Here is a 25,199-nt window from a genome sequence, read left to right as displayed (position 1 = left end):
TAAAACAATATGACCCATATAACCGGAGAAGCCTTTTTTTTTTTTCTATCGGCATTCACGCGTTTTGTATATAATTTCACAAACCATGTCGCGGGACGTTTTAAACTAATCCCAGGTCTCTAATTATTGGTTTGATAACAAACAACATTGTTCAATCATGTTATTAGCTAACAACCTGATAACTTGACATTAGGTTTAGGCTAATTTGATTGGCCCAGGAAGAAAGGAAAAGGGTCTGCTACTCGTGAGATGTGCTTCAAAAGGTAGGATTATAGGCCTAATGTAAGCCTAAGTTGGGAGCAGTGTGTGTTTGTTTATGAGAGTGAGGGAGACAGTGTGTGAGGAAGGGAGGGAGAGTGTGTCTGTGTTAACTGAAGAGTAAAGAAGGTGTCATGCAGTGTTTTCCCCTTACTGACACAATGACATGCAGATCATTATGCATGTGCAGTTGAAGTCGGAAGTTTACATACACAAGTTGGAGTCATTATAACTCGTTTTTCAACCACTCCACAAATTTCTTGTTAAACTATAGTTTTGGCAAGTCGGTTAGGACATCTACTTTGTGCATGACACAAGTAATTTTTCCAACAATTGTTTACAGAAAGATCATTTCACTTATAATTCCCTGTACCACAATTCCAGTGGGTCAGAAGTTTACATACACTAAGTTGACTGTGCCTTTAAACAGCTTGGAAAATTCCAGAAAATGATGTCATGGCTTTAGAAGCTTCTGATAGGCTAATTGACATAATTTTTTTTGTTTTTTGTAAAGTATAAAAATGCGCTGCAATTTTTCAATAAAATAAACTGCTGTTCCAATTGCGTCCACTGGATGGCGCAATAGCAATTGTGTTAAGCAAGCAAACTGTTTATACCGGGGCAGAGCAAGTAGGTCAAGCACGTGCAGCCAATGAGCTACTTTGTTTTGCCTGCGATATTTATTACGGCTTCTACTTTTAACATTATGTGCTTTGGCACCCTCATTGCCCCAATATGTCTCTGTCAAAAAAGAGAAAAGTGGACGCAGAGTGCAGAGTGTTCCAAGAAAAATGGTCATCCTATTTATTTACGGAATTGAATGGGAAATCTGTATGTTTGGTGTGTTCAGAGCATGTTGCAGTGCTGAAAGAATATAACCTTCGTCGCCACTATGTGAGTCTTCATGCCGACAAATATGACAACTTTCAAGGACAGCGGAGATGAGAGAAGGTGAATGAACTGTTGGCGGGTCTGAAGAAACAGCAGTCTGTGTTTACTCACAGCCGAGACATCAGTGACGCTGCAGTGAAAGCTAGCTACCTCATTGCTAATGAAATCGCAGTGGCTTCAAAACCATTTAGTGAGGGTGAATTTGTAAAAACATGCATGATGAAGGCAGCGGAGATTGTGTGCCCTGAAAAGCGGCAGGCTTTTGCAAATATCAGCCTGACAAGAAACACAGTTGCAGACAGGATTTCCGATCTTTCAGTGGATTTGGACAGCCAGTTGAAGCAAAAAGTAAAGTCATTTATTGCGTTTTCGGTTGCAATTGATGAAAGCACGGACATTACAGATGTTGCACAACTGGCCATTTTCATCCGCGGAGTTGATGACACATTGACCGTCACCGAGGAGTTCGTGGAGTTGGTGCCGATGACAGATAAAACGACAGCAGCTGATATTTTTACCGCACTCGTCGGGCGCGCTGGACAGGGTCGGAGTGGACTGGTCCCGCGCTGTCAGCCTGGCTACAGATGGTGCGCCCTCAATGATCGGGGACAAAAGCAGGCATTGTGACAAAGTTCAGAGAGAAAGTGCAATCTGCAAATGGAGGATGTGATTTTTTGACTTTTCACTGTATTTTGCACCAGGAGGCTTTGTGTTGCAAGTCATTAAAGATGGATAACGTCATGAAGGTGGTCATCCAAACTGTTAATTTCATCCGATCCAGAAGCCTGAATCACCGTCAGTTTGACAGCCTTCTCAGAGAGAAAGACCACATCTATGGCCTGCCATACCACACTGAGGTAAGATGGTTAAGCCGAGGTGCTGTGCTGAGGCGTTTCTTTGATTTACGAGAAGAAATTGAACAGTTCATGGAAGAAAAGGGCAAACCAGTGTTAGAATTTCATTCCGCAGAATGGATGCAGGACCTTGCATTTATGGTGGATGTTACAGAGCACCTGAATAACTTGAACAAACAGCTGCAAGGGCGCAACAAAGTTGTCACGCAGTATTATGACAGCATACGTTCTTTCAAGTTGAAGCTGTCATTGTGGGAGACGCAACTTGCCGGTGGTGATGCAGCTCACTTCCCCTGTCTGAAAAATGTGTGCGCCACCCAACATGTGGCAGACATGAAGCGGTTCAAAGATAAAATAACGGGACTGTTACGGGAGTTTGAGCAACACTTTCAGATTTATGTTTATATGTTTTTATGTTGATGTGCTATTGTTTTTAATTGATTTTATTTTATTTGTATATTTAACCTATTCTTGACTCTGTGGTTCTTGCACTTGTTTGGGGAACAGGATTTCATTATTTTTATCTACATTTCTGCCTGAGAAATGACACCCTGATATAGTTCTGTGATCTGTGAAACAGTTCTGTTAATCACTGAGGCATTGTGTGTTTGTGTGTTCTTTTTCTTTAGAATTTTCAAATAAACTTGACGTGTTTTATGATTAATAGTGATGTTGTGCTTGTACTATTTTGGACACACTGTCCTCAGGCTCCAGCTTTATGTTGTATGTTGATAGTATTAAAACAAAGAAAACAATCTGAAGTTGTTGTTTTTAAGTTATATATACCATGATTTTTCCGGTCTGGCCCACTTGGGAATAGATTTTCCTCCATGTGGCCCCTGAGCTAAAATGAGTTTGACACCCCTGCTATAGAACATTTGTGGGCAGAACTGAAATAGCATGTGCGAGCAAGGAGGCCTACAAACCTGACTCAGTTACACCAGCTCTGTCAGGAGGAATGGGCCAAAATTCACCCAACTTATTGTGGGAAGCTTGTGGAAGGTTACCCGAAACGTTTGACCCAAGTTAAACAATTTAAAGGCAATGCTACCAAATACTAATTGAGAACTGGGAAATAAAAGCTGAAATAAATCATTCTCTCTACTATTATTCTGCCATTTCACATTCTTAAAATAAAGTGGTGATCCTAACTGACCTAAGACAGGGAATTTTTACTAGGATTAAATGTCAGGAATGGTGAAAAACTGAGTTTAAATGTATTTGGCTAAGGTGTATGTAAACTTCCGACTTCAACTGTATATACAGGTCAGTGCCAGTACCTTATATTCTATGTGCAAGCATGGGTACTGGAGTGGTTGAGGTGGGTTTATACATAAAATGTGACTGGTAGTATGATTTATGTAAACAGCGCTGAAAAGTGACTGGTAGCAGGAATATATAAATACTTATGGTAATGTATGTATGTATGTATGTATGTATGTAAACAGGAGTAATAGTGACCAGTAGCAGGATAAATACAAATGGTTATGGCAATCAATGGACCGCAGCGTAGTGGAGTAATAAATCTAATCAATATTAATTTTAGCTGCAGCGTAGGTTGTGTCTGAGTGGGTAGAGACCTGTGGATGGGTATAGAGTCAGTGTGGATAGTCTGAGGGAGAGCAGTAGTTGGCCATTTAACAGTCTTATGGCCAGGGGATAGAAGCTGTTTAGGAGTCTGTTTGTCTGAGTCATGATGCACCGGTACCCCCTGCTGGATGGGAGCATGGAGAACAGTCTATGTCTTGGGTGGCTGGAGTCTTTGGCAATTTTTCAGGCCTTTTTCAGACACTGCCTGGCATGTACGTCCTGGATGGCTGGGAGCTATCATTACTTTATGAACCTCAATGACCTACATACAGTGAGGGAAAAAAGTATTTGATCCCCTCCTGATTTTGTACGTTTGCCCACTGACAAAGAAATGATCAGTCTATAATTTTAATGGTAGGTTTATTTGAACAGTGAGAGACAGAATAACAACAAAAGAATCCAGAAAAACGCATGTCAAAAATGTTATAAATTGATTTGCATTTTAATGAGGGAAATAAGTATTTAACCCCCTCTCAATCAGAAAGATTTCTGGCTCCCAGTTGTCTTTTTATACAGGTAACGAGCTGAGATTAAGAGCACACTCTTAAAGGGAGTGCTCCTAATCTCAGTTTGTTACCTGTATAAAAGGCACCTGTCCACAGAAGCAATCAATCAATCAGATTCCAAACTCTCCACCATGGCCAAGACCAAAGAGCTCTCCAAGGATGTCAGGGACAAGATTGTAGACCTACACAAGACTGGAATGGGCTACAAGACCATCGCCAAGCAGCTTGGTGAGAAGGTGACAACAGTTGGTGCGATTATTCGCAAATGGAAGAATCACAGAAGACCTGTCAATCTCCCTCGGCCTGGGGCTCCATGCAAGATCTCACCTCGTGGAGTTGCAATGATCGTGAGGAATCAGCCCAGAACTACACGGGAGGATCTTGTCAATGATCTCAAGGCAGCTGGGACCATAGTCACCAAGAAAACAATTGGTAACACACTACGCCGTGAAGGACTGAAATCCTGCAGCGCCCGCAAGGTCTCCCTGCTCAAGAAAGCACATATACAGGGGCGTCTGAAGTTTGCCAATGAACATCTGAATGATTCAGAGGAGAACTGGTGAAAGTGTTGTGGTCAGATGAGACCAAAATCGAGCTCTTTGGCATCAACTCAACTCGCCGTGTTTGGAGGAGGCATGCTGCCTATGACCCCAAGAACACTAAGGGGACAGGACAACTTCACTGCATCAAAGGGATGATGGACGGGGCCATGTACCGTCAAATCTTGGGTGAGAACCTCCTTCCCTCAGCCAGGGCATTGAAAATGGGTCGTGGATGGGTATTCCAGCATGACAATGACCCAAAACACACGGCCAAGGCAACAAAGGAGTGGCTCAAGAAGAAGCACATTAAGGTCCTGGAGTGGCCTAATCAGTGTCCAGACCTTAATCCCATAGAAAATCTGTGGAGGGAGCTGAAGGTTCGAGTTGCCAAACGTCAGCCTCGAATCCTTAATGACTTCGAGAAGATCTGCAAAGAGGAGTGGAACAAAATCCCTCCTGAGATGTGTGCAAACCTGGTGGCCAACTACAAGAAACGTCTGACCTCTGTGATTGCCAACAAGGGTTTTGCCACCAAGTACTAAGTCATGTTTTGCAGAGGGGTCAAATACTTATTTCCCTCATTAAAATGCAAATCAATTTATAACATTTTTGACATGTGTTTTTCTGGATTTTTTTGTTGTTATTCTGTCTCTCACTGTTCAAATAAACATACCATTACAATTATAGACTGATCATGTCTTTGTCAGTGGGCAAACATACAAAATCAGCAGGGGATCAAATACTTTTTTCCCTCACTGTATATTGGGAGAAGGCAACAATGTTGTTGGCAACATGTTTTCAATTGCCCCTAATCATGCATCAAGACTGGCATTTTAAGTAGCTTTTCCTCTCTCCAGAAATACCTCTGGCTCTGCAGTAGTTACCTTTCTACTCTGTTGGAGACAGACACACAACGCTGTCCCATGCTGTGGTTGACTTTATGCCCTGAGACCAGACCAGCAGGGTCTCTCATTAAGGAGCCATGAAAAACTACCCTCTGATTAATCTGTAGCGACAATGAGCAGTGGGCACAGTGTTTATCTGTCTCTCTGTTACACGGCTGGCACAGGGCAAGTGAAGCTCCATAAGACACCACTGCTGTTTCAGCAGCTGTACAACCTCTAATTATATCAATATCAAGCATCACTACAAGTGAGTAGGTTGATTTGAATAGGCCCTAGACCTGTTTGCGTTTGTCAATTACTCTATCTAATGAGTCTGGAGACACACATGACCTTATTTACCACCATTTTCCTAACTGTTGGTGTATTTAGGAGCCCAATGCGTGGGTTTGGTTTTTCTCTAGCGATTATGCTGTGACGTGGGCTGCTCTCGCTAGTAGTCTGTTGTACCTCGGAGGTGATGACTCATAATGAGTGGTGTTTAATGGGTCAGACACCCTGAGTTTGATCACACAGGCTCAGGAGAATCACACAGACAGCCTGCCATGGCAGACTTTCACCGTTTGATCATCACAGACCCTGTGACTGGCAGAGATGATTCAACAGGACCACTGAGCCTCTGATGTGCTCTGGACATCCTAATGTTTCAACAAACTACTGTTTTCAGAGAGATGACAGTCCTGGGAGACCTGGCTTCTCACTGGGAAATTATACTCTTCTTTATGGAGGATGACTGCTTTTTTACGGTTGTAGCCAACTAGTAGAAATGGACCGGTATGGTATATGTTCGCAAGTGAAGTATTTAATCACATTGCAGTGGGCTCTCTAGCCCTAAGCATTTAGCTTGTCAGAAATTGTTGCAATAGATGGTAGCCATTTTGCACTCTTTAACATTGCAGTAAGGAAATTTTTTTATGTTTTATGTAATTTCTCATGGACAGATCTACGTAAATATAACTGGTACCGTAGAATCTGTTGGAACTGAACGGGATGCGAGCAACAGTATTTCCAGTGTTTGGGTTTTTCGTTACTGGTTATCTCTATTTCGCAGGTGTTAGCATCTTTGAAATTTCGGAAGCGGAGACGACATTGGCACGTAACTTGCGAAGAGAGAGGGTGGAGCTCCTCGTTCCTGTTCCACTCCTCGTTCTAGCATCTCTTGATCTCTTCTCTTAAGATGTATGGACCCAGAACTTAATCGAGCAGCTGACCGATTACGCAATACTTTAGTTCTGGGTTAACTGAGATTAATGTTTACAGTGCCTTCAGAAAGTATTCATACCCCTTGATTTATTCCACATTTTGTTATGTTACAGCCTGAATTCAAAATGGATTAAATCGGGGGTTCTCACCCAATTACACACAATACCCTATAATGACAGTGTGAAAACATGTTTTTAGATTTTTTTGCAAATGTATTGAAAATGAAGGACAGATATCTAATTTACATAAGTATTCAAACCCCTGAATCAATAAATGTTAGAATCACCATTTAAAAGCGATTACAGCTGTGAGTCTTTCTGGGTAAGTCTGTATGAGCTTTGCACACCTGGATTGTACAAATTCTTCAAGCTCTGTCAAGTTGGTTGTTGATCATTGCAAGACAGCCATTTTCAAGTCTTGCCATAGATTTTCAAGCCCATTTAAGTCACAACTGTAACTAGGCCACTCAGGAACATTCAATGTCATCTTGGTAAGCAACGCCAGTGTGCCTTAATAATTATCACCCTGTTTCTAAACTTTCTTGCCGAGCTAAAATATTAGACTCCTTGGTTAATTCTCAGCTAAGGTCTTTCTTATCTTTGAAATATATTCTAAATGTGCATCAGTCTGGTTTTAGACCAGGTCATAGCACTATCTCTGCTGCATCCCTAGTTATAAATGATGTGTTTAACTGTATGGATAAAAGGCAACGTGCTGCCCTCTTCATTGACCTGTCAAAGGCTTTGCGATATTGTTGATCACCAACTGTTAATTCAGAGGCTTAACCTCAATTGGCCTAGACCAGACTGCATGTAACTGGTTTAAAAATTACTTGACAGATAAAACTTATTGTGTATCTATTGATGGTGTTAAATCAGGTTTCTTGGATATTACGAAAGGTGTCCCGCAGGGGTCGATTCTGGGTCCTGTACTTTTTGCTGTTTACTTTAACAATATTGACTTGTCTGTAAACAATTGTAACCTGCACTTGTATGCCGATGATACTGTTGTGTATGCTATTTACCCCACGGTTGACCAGGCTCTATGTGAACTACAGTCTGCCTTTATTGTATTACAGAAAAACTTTATTGACCTGAAATTAGTATTGAATGCAGGTAAAACTACAGTTGAAGTCGGAAGTTTACATACACCAGAGCCAAATACATTTAAACACAGTTTTTCACAATTCCTGACATTTAATCCTAGTAAAAAGTCCATGTCTTAGGTCAGTTAGGATCACAACTTTATTTTAAGAATGTGAAATGTCAGAATAATAGTAGATAATTATTTAAGCTTTTATTTCTTTCATCACATTCCCAGTGGGTCAGAAGTTTACATACACTCAATTAGTATTTGGTAGCATTGCGTATTTGGTAGCATTTTCTGAGGTCTTGGCTGATTTCTTTTGATTTTCCCATGATGTCAAGCAAAGAGGCACTGAGTTTGAAGGTAGGCCTTGAAATACATCCACAGGTACACCTCCAATTGACTCAAATGATGTCAATTAGCCTATCAGAAGCTTCTAAAGCCATTTTCTGGAATTTTCCAAGCTGTTTAAAGGCGCAGTCAACTTAGTGTATGTAAACTACTGACGCACAGGAATTGTGATACAGTGAATTATAAGTGAAATAATCTGTCTGTAAACAATTGTTGGAAGAATTACTTGTGTCATGCACAAAGTAGATGTCCTAACCGATTTGCCAAAACTATAGTTTGTTAACAAGAAATTTGTGGAGTGGTTGAATAATGAGTTTTAATGACTCCAACCTAAGTGTATGTAAACTTCCGACTTCAACTGTAAGTATATGTTGTTCTCTAGAGCACATCAAATTAACTCTGATTTAAGCATGTACTTTGGATGGTGTCCATATTGCTCGTGTCCCTGCTTACATTTTTTATATTTAAGTCATTTAGCAGACGCTACAAATTGGTGCATTCAATTTAGGATAGCCAGTGGGAAAACCACCCTTTTTTTAATGGTGGGGGGAGGGGGTGGGGGGTGGGTGTAGAAGGATCACTGTTATACTATTCCAGGTATTCCTTAAAGAGGTAGGGTTTCAAGTGTCTCCGGAAGGTGGTCAGTGACTCCGCTGTCCTGGCGTCGTGGGGGAGCTTGTTCCACCATTGGGGTGCCAGAGCAGCGACTAGCTTTGACTGGGCTGAGCGGGAACTGTGCTTCCGTAGAGGTAGGGGGGCTAGCAGGCCAGAGGTGGATGAACGTAGTGCCCTCGTTTGGGTGTATGGTCTGATCAGAGCCTGAAGGTAAGGAGGTGCCGTTCCCCTCACAGCTCCGTAGGCAAGGACCATGGTTTTGTAGTAGATGCGAGCTTCAACTGGAAGCCAGTGGAGTGTGCGGAGGAGCGGGGTGACATGAGAGAACTTGGGAAGGTTGAACACCAGACAGGCTGCAGCGTTCTGGATAAGTTGTAGGAGTTTAATGGCACAGGCAGGGAGCCCAGCCAACAGCGAGTTGCAGTAATCCAGACGGGAGATGACAAGTGCCTGGATTAGGACCTGTGCCGCTTTCTGTGTAAGGTAGGGTCGTACTCTGCGAATGTTGTAGAGCATGAACCTGCAGGATCGGGTCACCGCTTTGATGTTAGCGGAGAACGACAGGGTGTTGTCCAGGGTCACGTCAAGGTTCTTTGCACTCTGGGAGGTGGACACAATGGAGTTGTCAACCGTGATGGCGAGATCATGGAGCGGGCAGTCCTTCCCCGGGAGGAAGAGCAGCTCCGTCTTGCCGAGTTTCAGCTTGAGGTGGTGATCCGACATCCACACTGATATGTCTGCCAGACATGCAGAGATGCGATTCGCCACCTGGTTATCAGAAGTGGGAAAGGAGAAAATGTATTGTGTGTCGTCTGCGTAGCAATGATAGGATATACCATGTGAGGATATGACAGAGCCAAGTGACTTGGTGTATAGAGAGAATAGGAGAGGGCCTAGAACTGAGCCCTGGGGGACACCAGTGGTGAGAGCACGTGGTGCGGAGACAGATTCTCGCCACGCCACCTGGTAGGAGCGACCTGTCAGGTAGGACGCAATCCAAGAGTGCGCAGCACCGGAGATGCCCAACTCGGAGAGGGTGGAGAGGAGGATCTGATGGTTCACAGTATCAAAGGCAGCAGATGGGTCTAGAAGGATAAGAGGAGAGAGAGTTAGCTTTAGCAGTGCGGAGAGCCTCCGTGACACAGATAAGAGCAGTCTCAGTTGAATGACCAGTCTTGAAACCTGACTGGTTTGGATCAAGAAGATAATTCTGAGAGAGATAGCAGGAGAGTTGGCTAGAGACGGCACGCTCAATAGTTTTGGAGAGAAAAGAACGAAGGGATACTGGTCTGTAGTTGTTGACATCGGAGGGCTCGAGTGTAGGTTTTTTGAGAAGGGGTGCAACTCTCGCTCTCTTGAAGACGGAAGGGACATAGCCAGCGGTCAAGGATGAGTTGATGAGCGAGGTGAGGTAAGGGAGAAGGTCTCCGGAAATGGTCTGGAGAAGAGAGGAGGGGATAGGGTCAAGCGGGCAGATTGTTGGGCGGCCGGTCGTTGCAAGATTTCATCTGGAGAGAGAGGGGAGAAAGAAGTCAAAGCATAGGGTAGGGCAGTGTGAGCAGGACCAGCGGTGTCATTTGACTTAATAAATGAGGATTGGATTTCGTCAACCTTCTTTTCAAAATGGTTGACGAAGTCATCCACAGAGAGGGAGGAGGGAGGGGGAGGAGGATTCAGCAGGGAGGAGAAGGTGGCAAAGAGCTTCCTAGGGTTAGAGGCAGAGGCTTGAAATTTAGTGGTTGAAAGTGGCTTTAGCAGCAGAAACAGAGGAAGAAAATGTAGAGAGGAGGGAGTGAAAAGATGACGGGTCCGCAGGGAGTCTAGTTTTCCTCAATTTCTGCTCGGCTGCCCGAAGCCCTGTTCTGTGAGCTCGCAATGAGTCGTCAAGCCACGGAGCAGGAGGGGAGGGCCGAGCCGGCCGGGAGGATAGGGGGGACATAGAGAGTCAGAAGATGCAGAAAGGGAGGAGAGGAGGGTTGAGGAGGCAGAATCAGGAGATCGGAGGGAGAAGGATTTAGCAGAGGGAAGAGATGATAGGATGGAAGAGGCGAGAGTAGCAGGAGAGAGAGAGCGCGAAGGTTGCGACGGCACATTACTATCTGAGTAGGTGCAGAGTGAGTAGTGTTGGAGGAGAGCGAGAGCGAAAAGGATACAAAGTAGTGGTCGGAGACTTGGAGGGGAGTTGCAGTGAGATTAGTAGAAGAACAGCATCTAGTAAAGATGAGGTCAAGCGTATTGCCTGCCTTGAGTGGGGGGACGGGGACGGTGAGAGGGTGAGGTCAAAAGAGGAAAGGAGTGGAAAGGAGGAGGTAGAGAGAAATTAGTCAAAGGCAGACGTAGGGAGGTTAAAGTTACCCAGAACTGTGAGGGGTGAGCCATCCTCAGGAAAGGAACTTGTCAAGCTCATTGATGAACTCTCCAAGGGAACCTGGAGGGCGATAAATGATAAGAATGTTAAGCTTGAATGGGCTAGTGACTGTGACAGCATGGAATTCAAAAGAGGAGATAGACAGATGGGTCAGGGAGAGAATCGCCACTTGGGAGAGATGAGGATTCCTGTGCCACCGCCGCGCTGACCAGATGCTCTCGGGGTATGCGAGAACACATGATCAGACGAGGAAAGAGCAGTAGGAGTAGCAGTGTTTTCTGTGGTAATCCATGTTTCCGTCAGCGCCAAGGAGTCGAGGGACTGGAGGGAAGCATAGGCTGAGATGAACTCTGCCTTGTTGGCCGCAGAACGGCAGTTCCAGAGGCTGCCGGAGACCTGGAACTCCACGTGGGTTGTGCGCGCAGGGACCACCAGATTAGAGTGGCAGCAGCCACGCGGTGTGAAGCATTTGTATGGCCTGTGCAGAGAGGAGAGAACAGGGATAGACAGACACATAGTTGACAGGCTACAGAAAAGGCTACAATAATGCAAAAGAGATCGGAATAAAATTAACTAAACATCTGGGGAAGCGAGAGAGCGGTGCCCCCCCTCACTTACCTTTTACTGAAACACTCAAATATAACTCTCCCAACTTCCACTTTAGAAATTATAATTGTTGTAAACTACAGCGGTTCAATGTTTTCTAGGAATAGACTCTAGCTTATTCAGCTAGCTAACTTGGTACAGTATTCTTCCGTGAAAACCGCCCAGGGCACCGTATCCTATGACGCCATAGCGAACTAGCATGCTAGCATCCAATAACACACGGTTAGCACCAATACTTGGTTACAACAAACTACCAATAGTGTGTTAACACAAATACAAATATCTGGATAGATGAAACGCTCTTTTAAAAAGCATATTGATGAGTTAGTTAAGAAGCTGAGAATAAAAATGGGCTTCTATAGAAATAGGTCCTGCCTCTCGCTAAATAGTAGAAAGCAGATTATTCTGTCGACGTTCCTATCGGTCCTAGATTATGGCGACATCTATACTGAACAAAAATATAAACGCGACATGCAAGAATTCCAACGATTTTACTGAGTTACAGTTCATATAAGGAAATCAGTAAATTGAAATAAATTCATTAGGCCCTAATCTATGGATTTCACATGACTGGGCCGGGGTGCACCCACTGGGGAGCAAGGCCAATCATAATTCGTTTTTCCACACAAAAGGGCTTTATTACAGACAGAAATATTGAACATTGCACTGTGCTTTATTACGGGTGACAATTTTGACAATTTTAGTACTCATCACTGCATTCTCTACCAGAAAGTTGGTTGGCCCTCTGATGCTATGTTTTCATTTATAAAGCCTTTTTTACAAAAAGGCCCACTGTACCTAACATCTTTACTAAACTTTAGACATATGAGTTACCACACCCGTCTCAGGGATGGCTAACTCTGGAAATTCCTTTAGTCTCTACTGAGTTAGGTAAATCAGCTTTTAGTTTTCCTGCACCTTATTTGCACATCTCCCGAGTGGCGCAGTGGTCTAAGGCACTGCATCGCAGTGCTAGCTGTGCCACTAGAGATCCTGGTTCGATTCCAGGCTCTGTCGCAGCCGGCCGCGACCGGGAGACCCATTGGCGGCGCACAATTGGTCCAGTATCGTCCAAGGTAGGGGAGGGTTTGGCCGGCAGGGATGTGGGTTCGTTTCCCACGGGGGGCCAGTATAAAAAAAATTAACGTATGCATTCACTAACTGTAAGTCGCTCTGGATAAGAGCGTCTGCTAAATGACTAAAATGTAAATGTAATTTGTGGAACAATCTTCAAAATGTTCTTAAATTTGATGTTTTGGTGCCTCTAGGGCAATTCAGAAAGCTGATTGAGGACCTTATTACTATTGAATGTGTTTGTTTTTTATGGCCGTGTTTTTCTTTCTGCTTGCATTTCGTATTTATATGTTGATGTGTGTATTTTCTGTAATTTATGAAATTCAGGGCTCATCTGTAAAAGAGACCTTGGTCTCAGTATGACTCCCTGATAATAAATAATAAAGGTTAAAAATAAATATTTGGTCTTGTGTTTTAGGTTATTGTCCTGCTGAAGGTGAATGTCTCACAGTGTCTGTTGGAAAGCAGACTGAGCCAGGGTTTCCTCTAGAATTTTGCCTGTGCTTAGCTCTATTCAGTTTATTTTTATCCTTAAAAAAACTCCCTTGTCCTTGCCGATGACAAGCACACCCATAACATGATGCAGCCACCACCATGCTTGTAAATATGAAGTGGTTCTCAGTGATGTGTTGTGTTGGATTTGCCCCAAACAGAATGCTTTGTATTCAGGACATAAAGTTCATTTCTTTGCCAATTTTTTTTCTGCTTATTTTAGTGCCTTATTGCAAACAGGATGCATGTTTTGGAATATTTTTTTTTCTTCTTTTCACTCTGTCATTTAGGTTAGTATTGTGGAGTAACTACAATGTTGTTGATCCATCCTCAGTTTTCTCCTATCACAGCCATTAAACTCTGTAACTCTGTTTTAAAGTCACCATTGGCCTTCCTCTCCGGCAACTGAGTTAGGAAGAACGCCTATATCTTTGTAGTGACTGGGTGTATTGATACACCATCCAAAGTGTAATTCATAACTTCACCATGCTCAAAGGGATATTCAATATCAGCTTTTTTCATTTCTTTTTTTTTCATCTACCAATAGGTGCCCTTCTTTGTGAGGCACTGGAAAACCTCCCTGGTCTTTGTGGTTGAATCTGTGTTTGAAATTCACTGCTCGACTGAGGGACCTTACAGATAATTGTACAGGGATGAGGTAGTCATTCAAAAATCATGTTAAACACTATTTTTGCACACCGTGTGAGTCCATGCAACTTATTATGTGACTTGTTAAGCACATTTTGACTCCTGAACTTAAGGCTTGCCATAACAAAGGGGTTGAATACTTATTGACTCAAGACATTTCAGCTTTTCATTTTTTATTCATTTGAAAACATTTCTAAAAACATAATTCCACTTTGACATTATGGGGTATTGTGTGTGTGTGTGTGTGTGTGTGTGTAGGCCAGTGATACAAAGTCTCAATATAATCTATTTTAAATTCACGCTGTAACACAACAAAATGTGGAAAAAGTCAAGGAGTGAGAATACTTTCTGAAGGCTCTGTTAAGTGCAGACCTGAAGGACTCCTTATCAGGACACACAAGGCTGTTTAAATGGGGGTTAGACATATCTGCCACACCATAGAGACAAAACATTCATAACCTTGTGTTTATCCTTTAGAACAAATATTTTTTTTTTTTACTCCCCCTCGCCTTTGGAAATGATAGTAACCTTTCCCTTTTCAGAATGATACAGTATCTCTGTATAGCCAGCCTGGTTTTCTTAATGTCACAGGAACCAAGGCGTTCTTCTGAAGCACTTTATCCACTCTCTTTACACAGGTCATCCCCTGAGAGGGTACTCATTTACGTTACCCGTAATAGGAGCCCATCATTAAGAGAAGCTCAGTATTGTCATGCATGAGGAAATCAAATTAGCAATAATTACTCACAAAGGTTGCCATAAATCAATGCACTAAAGCAGTGAAAGCTTAGCTATATGCTCAAATAGATTATCATAATCATCATTGGTCCGGCCTACTGGCCTATACGTTGAAGCCAGTCACGAGGACTGCTGTAAAATGCAGTCACAAGGTTTACGTAAAATGTGATAGACTTGGGTTTTCTCTCAGTGCCTGTAAAGGACAATGCTGTGTTGTTGGGGTGTGTGTGTGTAATGCTCTATCGCTCTCTCCCTCTATTAGAGGACTGGATGCCCTCTGGGCTGGTCACAGCTATTTTGCTCCAGCTGGTAGCCTATATCACAATACATGAATCAATCACAGGCGGACCGTGGTGGAATCAGACGTGAACTGTAATGTTCACTTGCTTCCTGTATAAGGTTACAGTATATAAAGTATATATGACAGCTCTGAATGAATAAAGCATTGAAGAACCATAGAGACCATGCCGAAGAACCATAGAGACCATGCCAGTAGGCCTAGGTGGGCAAGCCTTGCCTAGTATAGATTGTGTGAACTCGGTGATTTGATATCACTGATCGTTCATGAAGTGAAGTCCGTCATATGATCATCAATGTGTGTTGCACTTGGGATTGTATGGTTGTATGGAATAACTTTGGTATGTTTATTAGATTATTATATACACTGAGTAATGGGCAACGGTGTCTTTGACAAGTCGCCGGAGCTCACCTCCAAACCCAACTCAGGGGAGCAGCCTATGGCGATCAAAGCCCACTGTCATCATTAACAAGACAAGGAATGTGCTATGCGATCGGCGAGGGAGCATCAACCAAAATTCTGTGGGCAAGATATACGATTCTACCCGAACCTGAGTGCCAACCTCGTTAAGAAGCAAGCAGAATCGAAGGACATCAACACCTGTCTCTACAAGACAGTATAAAGTTTTAGCCCGTCTTCGTGTCTTTTACGAGGGAGAGACCCTTACCTTTGACACACTGGCCAAGGCTAAAGCATTCTATGTCCGGCGCCTAGAGTAAAGTTGATAGAGGAAGGCTAGCGGCCCGACTGGAATATGTGGCTGTCTAGCTACTTTGCTAGCATTTGCTGGCTGGCTGGCCACGGACTGATTTGTCCTGGCTGGCTGGCTGACTAGCTGACTGGCTACTGACATTCACTTTGATATTGCTTTTCACATGGAAGCAATGTTTTCTCATTCCGAGGACATCTTTATTTTATCTACATTTGACTGAGATTATTGGGAGCGTTGGCTACATCACAATCTCATTGGCTGGCTAGCAGGAGCTGGCTGGCCACATTTACTGTTTATTAACTAGCTGGCTACATTTACTGTTTATTAACTAGCTGGCTAGCTAATGGGACATTTATTTTGACATGTATTTTTACATGGCAACAAGTTGATTGTTTTAATTCAGGAGCACCCATGGACATCTTTATTACATCTATATTTGGCTGAGAAGATTTCAGACAGCAGGGACATTTGGCGAACTTGCTAGCATGGCTGGCTGCGCACAATAACCGGAGTTCTTAAGCATTGACTGGACTATTTGAATGTGGCGGTGGACTTAGCTAAGCACTTCTTAATCATTTCTAGCGGCTAGCTAGCTGAGATATAGCTTGACATATGGACGACTACCTAGCTAGCTACATCTGAAATCCACTGACCGAAGACATGTAAGTAACATTGGCTGGCTGACTGGCTTAGCTGGCACTAGTAACACATGTTAAATAGCTAATGTGGGTTTGTTATGTTTTTGTTTGAACTAAGTTAGCATTAGCTAGTCATGTACCTTTTTAAAGAGTATTTAATAATGCTAACATTTCAGGGTTTGACTCTGGTTCATTTCTTGTTTTCATATGCTTTCATACGATTATAATGCCGTTGATTGTTTGATTTAGTGGATTTTTAGATATATTTTGCTTTCGCCTTTACTTGTGGTTCACTGATGTTGGAATACTTTGGTCTCGTGTTGATGGGGTGCGTTCCCTGCTTTAGTCTTTGAGGTGGCGTTGTACCTGAGTATCGGGTTTCACTCCTTGTAGTTATGAGCGCAGATATGCGTTGCGGCTGCGGGGACGTGGCGTGTAATGCGCCCCTAACACAACCCATGGGCCGAAGTCTTGACCAACAGAAACATTTTATTTTGCTATTGGCGTTTGTTGTGACAGTGTTAATAGTTGAGTTCAAACAATTACAAATTAGCGTTGTAAATAATTATGTTAATAATTAGGAGCCCTCTTGTGTAGGGTAAGTTAAGGGACAGATGGTTAACCCGGAGTTTGACCTTATTTGGGGAAGCCTGCAGTCCTGAGAGGCGAACATAGGACAGTGTTATTTTGTACTGTGTTTATTTTGTTGTATTATTTTGAGGGTTTTATGTAGTGGGGGTGGGGGATGTTTTCTACTTTCATTAATCATTTGATTGTTACACATTCTACTTCGACAGTATTTTTGCTTCACGTTTCGGTACATGCCTTTTCTTTTGTCACAGGATATGATCGGTGTTCTTATACAGGGTTTTCATCTCTATTCCAGCCTTTATTTCGTCATCTCAACTGTTAATGACTGACACTTCAGATGTTGGGGGTCAGCTATTATGTTTACAAGCTGGAACGTCAAGGTGATGAACGGCGTGGTTAAATGGGCTAGAGTATTTGCTCATCTTAAGAATTAAAAAACAGATATAGCAGTCTTACAAGATACACATCTGCGTACAGCAGATCATGGTAGACTCCGTAAAGATTGTGTAGGACAAATATTCCATTCAAAATGTAATGCTAAGGCAAGGGGAACAGCAATACTTATTCAGAAGAAAGTACAATTTACTGCTGCTGACAATCTCTGATCCACAAGGGCATTAGTTATGGTATCTGGTTCTCTCTTTCACACCTGTGTTTTGCTTGTAAATGTTTATGCTCCCAGTTGGTATGATGTTTTTATTAACAAACATTTATTTGCTGCCCAATCTCAACTCGCACTATTTAATTTTTGGAGGTGACTTAAATTGTGTGATAGACCCAGCCTTGGATCTTTCAAACCCCAGATCATTATCTCCCTCAAAAATGTCCAAAGCTTTGTCTGCATTTATGAGCCAGGCAGGATGTGTAGATCCATGGAGATTCCTTTTTCCCAGAAACAAAGATTTTTATTTCTTTCCACATGTGCACCACTCTAGAATAGACTACTTATTCGTAGATAAAGCCCTTCTTCCCTCTGTTAAGAAAGTAGAATACTCTGCCATTGTTGTTCGTGACCATGCTCCTCTGTTGCTTGACCTCTTTCTTATTGAACTATACAGATCGCCCTCCATTGAGACTTAACTAATCTTTACTTTCAAACAATTCATTCTGCACCGTTTTATTGAATGCAATTGATGTCTTTAAAACAGATTTGATCTCTCCATCTACAATTTAGGAAACACTTAAAGTTGTTCTTAGAGGCAATCATTTCCTATTCCTCTCTTCTCAATAAACGGAAAATTAAATACATAAGAGCTGATCGATGCCATTCTGGAATTAGATCAACAATACCCCATCTCTCCTCACCAGAACTTTACAAAGAAAGGCTGAGTCTTCAAACTCAGTACAATTTACTATCCACAGATAAGGCTGAGCAGCAGCTACTCCATACACGCGGTTTTGTTTACGAGCATTTTGTTTACAATTATTTTGTTTATGGGCATGGAGAAAAGGCTGGTCATTTCTAGCTCATCAACTCATGTGAAAATCTGCCTCAAAGCTGATCCCTCAAATGTACAATAACTTGGGTGTTTTAACAGTTAATCCCATTGAAATCAATAATACTTTAAAAACATTATATTATATTCTTTACACCTAAAGACAATTCAATTATTAATTTTCTTTTAGACAATTTGGAAACTCCTACCATTAGTACAGAGCAGAGAGAGGAAATTGATCAACCTTTGCATTTAGAGGAGATTATTTTTATTTTTTTACCCATCTTTTTATTTCTGCTACATATAAACTCAGCAAAAAAAGAAACTTCCTTTTTTCAGGACCCTGTCTTTCAAAGATAATTCGTAAAAATCCAAATAACTTCACAGATCGTCATTGTAAAGGGTTTAAGCACTGTTTCCCATGTTTGTTCAATGAACCATAAACAATTAATGAACATGCACTTGTGGAACGGTCGTTAAGACAATAACAGCTTACAGACGGTAGGCAATTAAGGTCACAGATATGAAAACTTAGGGCACTAAAGAGGCCTTTCTACTGACTCTGAAAAACACCAAAAGAAAGATGCCCAGGGTCCCTGCTCATCTGCGTGAACGTGTCTTAGGCATGCTGCAAGGAGGCAGATGTGGCCAGGGCAATAAATTGCAATGTCCGTACTGTGAGACGCCGAAGACAGCGCTACAGGGAGACAGGATGGACAGCTGATCTTCCTCGCAGTGGCAGACCACGTGTAACAACACCTGCACAGGATCGGTACATCCGAACATCACACCTGCGGGACAGGTACAGGATGGCAACCACAACTGCCCGAGTTACACCAGGAACGCACAATCCCTCCATCAGTGCTCAGACTGTCCACAATAGGCTGAGAGAGGCTGGATTGAGGGCTTGTCGGCCTGTTGTAAGGCAGGTCCTCACCAGACATCACCGGCAACAATGTCACCTATGGGCACAAACCCACTGTCGCTGGACCAGACAGGACTGGCAAAAAGTGCTCTTCACTGACGAGTCATGGTTTTGTCTCACCAGGGGTGATGGTCGGATTTCGCGTTTATCGTCGAAGGAATGAGCGTTACACCGAGGCCTACACTCTGGATCGATTTGGAGGTGGAGGGTCCGTCATGGTCTGGGGCGGTGTGTCACAGCATCATCGGACTGAGCTTGTTGTCATTGCAGGCAATCTCAACGCTGTGCGTTACAGGGAAGACATCCTCCTCCCTCATGTGGTACCCTTCCTGCAGGCTCATCCTGACATGACCCTCCAGCATGACAATGCCACCAGCCATACTGCTCGTTCTGTGCGTGATTTCCGTGATTTCCTGCAAGACAGGAATGTCAGTGTTCTGCCATGGCCAGCGAAGAGCCCGGATCTCAATCCCATTGAGCATGCCTGGGACCTGTTGGATCGGAGGGTGAGGGCTAGGGCCATTCCCCCCAAGAAATGTCTGGGAACTTGCAGGTGCCTTGGTGGAAGACTGGGGTAACATCTTACAGCAAGAACTGGCCAATCTGGTGCAGTCCATGAGGAGGAGATGTAATGCAGTACTTAATGCAGCTGGTAGCCACACCAGATACTGACTGTTACTTTTGATTTTGAACCCCCCTTTGTTCAGGGAATACATTATTCCATTTCTGTTAGTCACATGTCTGTGGAACTTGTTCAGTTTATGTCTCAGTTGTTGAATTTTGTTATGTTCATACAAATAATTACACATGTTAAGTTTGCTGAAAATAAACGCAGTTTACAGTGGGAGGATGTTTCTTTTTTTGCTGAGTTTACATACTTTTTTCCCTCACTGTATGTAAAATGTATTTGATCCCCTGCTGATTTTGTACGTTTGCCCACTGACAAAGACATGATCAGTCTATAATTTTAATGGTAGGTTTATTTGAACAGTGAGAGACAGAATAACAACAACAAAATCCAGAAAAACGCATGTCAAAAATGTTATAAATTGATTTGCATTTTAATGAGGGAAATAAGTATTTGACTCTCAATCAGAAAGATTTCTGGCTCCCAGGTGTCTTTTATACAGGTAACGAGCTGAGATTAGAAGCACACTCTTAAAGGGTGTGCTCCTAATCTCAGCTTGTTACCTGTATAAAAGACACCTGTCCACAGAAGCAATCAATCAATCAGATTCCAAACTCTCCACCATGGCCAAGACCAAAGAGCTCTCCAAGGATGTCAGGGACAAGATTGTAGACCTACACAAGACTGGAATGGGCTACAAGACCATCGCCAAGCAGCTTGGTGAGAAGGTGACAACAGTTGGTGCGATTATTCGCAAATGGAAGAAACACAAAAGACCTGTCAATCTCCCTCGGCCTGGGGCTCAATGCAAGATCTCACCTCGTGGAGTTGCAATGATCATGAGAACGGTGAGGAATCAGCCCATAACTACATGGGAGGATCTTGTCAATGATCTCAAGGCATCTGGGACCATAGGCACCAAGAAAACAATTGGTAACACACTACGCCGTGAAGGACTGACATTCTGCAGCGCCCGCAAGGTCCCCCTGCTCAAGAAAGCACATATACAGGGCCATCTGACGTTTGCCAATGAACATCTGAATAATTCAGAGGAGAACTGGGTGAACGTGTTGTGGTCAGATGAGACCAAAATCGAGCTCTTTGGCATCAACTCAACTCGCCGTGTTTGGAGGAGGAGGAATGCTGCCTATGACCCCAAGAACACTATCCCCACTGTCAAACATGGAGGTGGAAACATTATGCTTTGGGGGTGTTTTTCTGCTAAGGGGACAGGACAACTTCACCGCATCAAAGGGACGATGGGTGGAGCCATGTACCGTCAAATCTTGGGTGAGAACCTCCTTACCTTAGCCTGGGCATTGAAAATGGGTCATGGATGGGTATTCCAGCATGACAATGACCCAAAACACACGGCCAAGGCAACAAAGGAGTGGCTCAAGTAGAAGCACATTAATGTCCTGGAGTGGCCTAGCCAGTCTCCAGACCTTAATCCCATAGAAAATCTGTGGAGGGCGCTAAAGGTTTGAGTTGCCAAACGTCAGCTTCGAAGCCTTAATGACTTGGAGAAGATCTGCAAAGATGAGTGGAACAAAATCCCTCCTGAGATGTGTGCAAACCTGGTGGCCAACTACAAGAAACGTCTGACCTCAGTACTTGGTGGCAAAACCCTTGTTGGCAATCACAAAGTCATGTTTTGCAGAGGGGTCAAATACTTATTTCCCTCATTAAAATGCAAATCAATTTATAAAATTTTTGACATGCGTTTTTCTGGATTTTTTTGTTGTTCGTCTGTCTCTCACTGTTCAAATAAACCTACCATTAAAATTATAGACTCATTTCTTTGTCAGTGGGCAAACGTACAAAATCAGCAGGGGATCAAATACTTTTTTCCCTCACTGTATGTATTAATCACCTCTTCCTTCCAGCCAAACTGGATTCAGCATTTAGGCTGTGGCAGAGGAATGGCCTTACTAAGTTTAATGACCTTTATATTGACGGCACCTTTGCCATTTTTGATGACCACTCTATCAAATTGTATCTACCCCATTCAAGTTTATTTAGATATTTTGAAATCCAGCAGTTTATTCTCACTCATAGCCCCGCCTTTCCAATTCTACCATCCGGATCAGGTTTGGATGCCCTTTTGAAAACACCATTTCAACTAAAGAGACTCATATCCCGTATATTTTAGATAATAAAATCCGATCTGAGTAGGAAAGGGAACTTGGTGGAGAGATCTCTGACGAAGTCTGGAATAGTGCCTTACTTAGGGTAAATGGGAACTCCTCTTTTCCCTGGCTCAGCCTTATACAGTTTAAGTTTACTTCACCGTATACATTTCAGTAAGGCAGATCGTCCAAATTCTACCCAAATATTGATGTTACATGTGACGGGTGTAAAGGCTCATTGGGGGACTTGACCCACATGTTCTGGTCCTGTTCCCATCTGGCAGACTACTGGTCCACTATATTTCCAACCCTTTCTGAAGCATTTGATATAGAGTTGCAGCCTAGTGTAAAAATAGCTATTTTTGGAGTACCAAAATACAATCCTTCCCTGACCAATAGACCGCTAGATGCCATTGCCTTTGCCTCCCTGTTGGCCCGCAGAAGGATTTTATTGGATTGGAAATCTGTCAATCCTACCTTAGCCTCTCTTTGGCTCAAATATATGATGCTATTCCTAAAATTAGAACAAATAAAGTATACCATTTGAGGGTCAACCAACAAATTTCCTTCCACCTGGGACCCGATTTTACAGTGGGGAAAAAAAGTATTTAGTCAGCCACCAATTGTGCAAGTTCTCCCACTTAAAAAGATGAGAGAGGACTGTAATTTTCATCATAGGTACACGTCAACTATGACAGACAAAATGAGATTTTTTTCCAGAAAATCACATTGTAGGATTTTTAATGAATTTATTTGCAAATTATGGTGGAAAATAAGTATTTGGTCAATAACAAAAGTTTCTCAATACTTTGTTATATACCCTTTGTTGGCAATGACACAGGTCAAACGTTTTCTGTAAGTCTTCACAAGGTTTTCACACACTGTTGCTGCTATTTTGGCCCATTCCTCCATGCAGATCTCCTCTAGAGCAGTGATGTTTTGGGGCTGTCGCTGGGCAACACAGACTTTCAACTCCCTCCAAAGATTTTCTATGGGATTGAGATCTGGAGACTGGTTAGGCCACTCCAGGACCTTGAAATGCTTCTTACGAAGCCACTCCTTCGTTGCCCGGGCGGTGTGTTTGGGATCATTGTCATGCTGAAAGACCCAGCCACGTTTCATCTTCAATGCCCTTGCTGATGGAAGGAGGTTTTCACTCAAAATCTCACGATACATGGCCCCATTCATTATTTCCTTTACACGGATCAGTCGTCCTGGTCCCTTTGCAGAAAAACAGCCCCAAAGCATGATGTTTCCACCCCCATGCTTCACAGTAGGTATGGTGTTCTTTGGATGCAACTCAGCATTCTTTGTCCTCCAAACACGACGAGTTGAGTTTTTACCAAAAAGTTCTATTTTGGTTTGATCTGACCATATGACATTCTCCCAATCCTCTTCTGGATCATCCAAATGCACTCTAGCAAACTTCAGACGGGCCTGGACATGTACTGGCTTAAGCAGGGGGACACGTCTGGCACTGCAGGATTTGAGTCCCTGGAGGCGTAGTGTGTTACTGATGGTAGGCTTTGTTACTTTGGTCCCAGCTCTCTGCAGGTCATTCACTAGGTCCCCCCGTGTGGTTCTGGGATTTTTGCTCACCGTTCTTGTGATCATTTTGACCCCACGGGGTGAGATCTTGCGTGGAGCCCCAGATCGAGGGAGATTATCAGTGGTCTTGTATGTCTTCCATTTCCTAATAATTGCTCCCACAGTTGATTTCTTCAAACCAAGCTGCTTACCTATTGCAGATTCAGTCTTCCCAGCCTGGTGCAGGTCTACAATTTTGTTTCTGGTGTCCTTTGACAGCTCTTTGGTCTTGGCCATAGTGGAGTTTGGAGTGTGACTGTTTGAGGTTGTGGACAGGTGTCTTTTATACTGATAACAAGTTCAAACAGGTGCCATTAATACAGGTAACGAGTGGAGGACAGAGGAGCCTCTTAAAGAAGAAGTTACAGGTCTGTGAGAGCCAGAAATCTTGCTTGTTTGTAGGTGACCAAATACTTATTTTCCACCATAATTTGCAAATAAATTCATTAAAAATCCTACAATGTGATTTTCTGGATTTTTTTTCCTCAATTTGTCTGTCATAGTTGACGTGTACCTATGATGAAAATTACAGGCCTCTCTCATCTTTTTAAGTGGGAGAACTTGCACAATTGGTGGCTGACTAAATACTTTTTTCCCCCACTGTATATCCTATTTTAAACAGCTCCAAAGACGACCTCCAGATTAGTACTCTTGGCCTCACCCTCACCCCTTGAGGTTACGGCTATATAGGCCTATAAGATCACCTAAACACCTGAAATTGTTAGGCTATTAAGTTTTTGCTTTGTATTGAAGTAACATTATGTTGTATACGTTTTTGTTTTCTGATATGTAACTCAATTACTTTCAATTTCTTTTTAAAATGTGTTTGAAGGCATTCTGGTGGGGGGGTCGAGGGGAGGCAAAAAGGGGAAACATGTACAATGCCTTAATGTTTTATCTTTAATTTACTGTGAATAAAAATAGTATATTATTATGTTTTTTTAAAAGGAAATCTGAGAGGATAATCTATTGTCAGACATACTGTGTCGTCTTACTTTGAAGTGTAACCTGGAGTGAATGAGTAGAAGTCAGGTCGTTTATTGTTAACACACAGCCAGAGCTTTAAACTTCTGCACCCCTTGGAATCTAGGATTTATTATGATGATGATTGCACAATGTAAGGTCTGAAGTCATGGCACAGTGACCCCTCACTTACTTATACTAGCTCACCCTCTCATACCCTCACACACACTCTCGCATTAACACGACCGCTGGCTCTGAGGACTAATCAAATGAGAGCGCAGCGTCTCACGAGATCTCCTTACCTCGCCACGTCTTGACAACAGTTTTTTTTCTTCGTTCTGCAGGAAGCTGCCTGTTACCCAGGCAGGACAGTTCAGATCAGCTGGAATTGGTGTGTTGTCAAAAGGCACATTGTGAAAGAGAGAATGTATTTTATGTTTTGACTGGTAGAGGAGTGAAAATTATGAAGAGTGCAGTGGGGAGTCCTGATGTGTTTTGACAGTTGATAGTAAAAATATTGCCAGTAAGTAGAGACTGTAAATGATAGTTTGCTTAGTGGCAGTACAAA

The 25,199-nt window shown here is 42.8% G+C and overlaps 1 protein-coding gene across 1 annotated transcript in view; it reads left to right on the top strand.

Annotated features, from left to right (window-relative positions):
• LOC121548872 (sodium-dependent multivitamin transporter-like) overlaps nucleotides 1-25,199 on the top strand; it is a 35,526-nt gene that overhangs the window by 3,901 nt on the left and 6,426 nt on the right. The window lies entirely within an intron of this gene.

This window comes from Coregonus clupeaformis, chromosome 33 (genome assembly GCF_020615455.1).
Source record: "Coregonus clupeaformis isolate EN_2021a chromosome 33, ASM2061545v1, whole genome shotgun sequence".
Lineage (NCBI taxonomy): Eukaryota > Metazoa > Chordata > Actinopteri > Salmoniformes > Salmonidae > Coregonus > Coregonus clupeaformis.
Note: the sequence above shows the minus strand (reverse complement) of the source record. Positions and strands in the feature narration are given on the sequence as shown.